The 3,262-nt window shown below is 34.8% G+C and overlaps 1 long non-coding RNA gene across 1 annotated transcript; it reads right to left on the reverse strand.

Annotated features, from left to right (window-relative positions):
- Positions 1-507: 507 nt before the first annotated feature.
- On the reverse strand, positions 508-2,319 carry LOC107677857 (uncharacterized). The gene is made up of 4 exons (XR_001632891.1): positions 2,196-2,319; positions 1,938-2,051; positions 1,145-1,323; positions 508-1,026 (listed from the first exon to the last, which is right to left on the reverse strand). It is a non-coding gene; the product is annotated as an uncharacterized LOC107677857 (long non-coding RNA).
- Between the last annotated feature and the right edge of the window lie 943 nt (positions 2,320-3,262).

A 3,262-nucleotide genomic window follows, 5' to 3' on the forward strand; every position in this document is an offset into this window, starting at 1 on the left:
TTTATTTTTAAAGGAATAATCACATCTGTTTTATTTTTAATTTTAACAGTAAACCTCTGTTGTGCAGCACTTTGTTTGCCAAAAAAATAAAAGGGTTTCATTTTCATTTGATTATAAATTCAATGAATGTTTTATGCCTTCATCTGATTAACAGAAAAATTAAGAACATTTTATAGGGCCCTACTATTGTTTAAAAAGGACCCTATACAAAAAAAAAAAGAATAGGTTTAAAATATAGGTTCTTAATTTCCTTTTATTAATTCACTATTTGTAAACTGATGTTTACTGTTAATTTTTTAGAAATATCAATAGCATTTGTATTAAAACTATATTCACTGAATGTAATAAAAAAAAATATCGAGAATCGAATCGAGAGCTTGCGAATCGAAATCGAATCGAATCGGGATATCTGAATCGATACCCAGCCCTAGTAAACAACCTTTTGTGGTTCTGTGGATGTTAAAGGTTCTTCATGGAACCAACACTGCAAAAAAATAAAAAAATAAAAAATAATAATAATAATAAAATAAAAAAAATAAGAGTGTAGGATGTACATATGCCCTCAGAGGTTAGTAAAGTTTAGGGTTACATGCATTGCTCATCTAATGTTCCTGTAGAGTTCACTGTTCATTCCCAGAAAATAAATGAACAGATAAGTTCATTTGAATGCAGTGTATGTCACTTTAGATAAAACCATCTGCTACATGCATTAATGCAATGAAACATCTGATGTAAAGTGTTCTGATAAATGATGTGAAATTACATGGTGTTTCTTAGTAAGTCTTTAATGCTGATATTTGGCACACAAATAGTGAAATTTCTACTCAAATAATAAGCAGGATGATCCAGTCCTCAGCTTTTTTTAGGGTCTTGATTGTCCTGTTAGGCTTAATTTTGTGATAATGACCAGCGGACTGCACATTAAACTATTATATGACACGGTTCATGTTAGTTCATCATAGTATCACAATGAGTTATTATGATTTATTTGATCTTCTCGCTTTTCTTCTTGTTGTCCTCTTACACCTGTAAGAAAAAAAAAATTCAGTTTAGCCAGCACTTCCATTGTGTAATCAAACAAACAAACAGTGTTTTATGTGAAGATGTGCTGCAGTCTTAGTGTTTTTGATTGCGATCGCATCACCTTAAGCGCAGCAGTACATGCGCACGTCATTGAGAGCGGTGTCGTCTCCAGATCCCTGCGGCTCTTCTATCCGTGTCTTGATACCACAAATTCCTGTTCCCCAACACATTTGACTCCAGTCGCCCCAATTGTCCCAGTGTGTGCCGTCACCATATAAATACTCCCGACTGCATTTGAACCTGGAGAAAATTCAGATGTGACAATATTATGATAATCATAAAAAACAATACCAAAATATTTTTTCTCTTTGCTATATGTAAAATCATTATGTTCAGTTAACTAATTTTTATCATTAAATATTAATTAATAATGAAGGCAAACACACTCTTGGAACCGAATGCAGTTTTACCAGGTTTGTGTTTGATGGTTATGTTTATACAATAGTCAATGACTACCGTCATATGCTTCAAGTTGTTCATAATCTGTGAGTTTTTTTTCTTCTGTTAAGCACACAAGAAGATATTTTGAAGAATGTTGGTGAACAAACAGTTGATGGTAGCCATTAAATTCCATAGTATTTTGTTTTTCTGTACTATTGAAGTACATTCTTCAAAATATCTTCTTTTGTGCTCAACAGAAGAAAAACTCATACAGGTTTGTAACAACTTAAGGGAGAGTAAATGATGATAACATTTTCATTTTTGGGTGAATTACCCCTTTAAAACTTTCATGTTAGTCCAAATATGTACAAGCCATGCTCACATTCACTGATATTAATTATACAGAGAAAAAACAATAACAAATAAACAACAAAAAAAACAAAACAGTATGACTTGTACCACCACATACTCACATGATGTTGTTTGCGGCCGTGTCATCTCCAAATAATTGGTATGATTCGACTCTCAACTGAAAAGCAGTCAAGAATCCACAAGCACACCATTCGATATCTGTCCACCAACCCCATCTGTGGACAAACACAGTTTTATTTAAGTCAATTATTATTTTCAAGAAAATCATTTAATTTGTAGCGCCTCCTAACCCTTAATCCAAGAATTCTTAATAAAACCTGCTATAACTAGTTGTATTACTCAGAATCTGAGCCCTTTACCTTCCTACTTCTGACTGAACTGAGGTGTAGTCCTCAAATTAGCCCTTCAAGACACTTGATAGACTTATACAATGAAGACGGATCCCAGTGAGTCCTTTGTTGTCATCCCAAAAACCATAGGAAGGCTCATCAACCTTAAAAAAACAAAAAAAACACGACAATCCTCCATTTGAAAGAGAGAGCCACAAGCAATGTTTTAGAGTTAACTCAAACACAAACCATAACATTTTCATGTTCTTTAGTAATAAGCAGGTACTTAATGAAATCTTAAGCAGATCTGCATCTGGAGACACCAGGATATAAACTACTAACAGCGACTGAACCTTCAGTCACCAGTTCACATGTTTAACCACTAAGAAACTCCCATATTACCGTAATCCAGTCATTGCCCAATTTACCTTTAGACTAAACCCTGCAGCGTATGTTCCATTTGGACAGATGTCGATATAACCCCACGACCCCCACTTCATCCCATTCGGCACAGTCAGCTCCGATCTGTAATATCTGCTGACTCTTCTCTCAGAACGTCTTCCAATGGACTGAACACTCACTTGCAGCCCAATAATGACTAACATTAAAGAAAGGAAGTGATGCATTGCTGCAGATCGATAAAATTGACAAAAAATACTGATGAAATTAATTCTGTTAATGAGACTTCAGAACTTCAGAATAAATTTATACGGTTCTTTAATGTTGTGATATCCTGGTTCTAGCCAATCAGTGGCCAGGAACACCGAGCGCTCGGAAATAACCTGCATGTAAACATGCAAAAATACAAACACTGATCCAACAAAAATATCTGTAGGCCTAAGTTTGACCGTTAGTGACCATGGAAAGTGTTTTACTTGGTGATGTGCCTCTAAAAAGTTAAAGGGGTCATATGATGCGATTTAAATTTTTCCTTTCTCTTTGGAGTGTTGCAAGCTGTTTCGTGAATAAATAAGATCCCTAAAGTTGCAAAGACTAAAGTCTCAAACCCAAAGAGACTGTGGAGACGCTGTGTTTCGTTGTGAGAGCGAAAATACTTTGTTTGGTCTTCCAAAAGAGGGCACAACTAGAAATCAGTG

This window comes from Sinocyclocheilus anshuiensis, unplaced genomic scaffold (genome assembly GCF_001515605.1).
Source record: "Sinocyclocheilus anshuiensis isolate Anshui unplaced genomic scaffold, SAMN03320099.WGS_v1.1 scaffold993, whole genome shotgun sequence".
Taxonomy (NCBI): Eukaryota; Metazoa; Chordata; class Actinopteri; order Cypriniformes; family Cyprinidae; genus Sinocyclocheilus; species Sinocyclocheilus anshuiensis.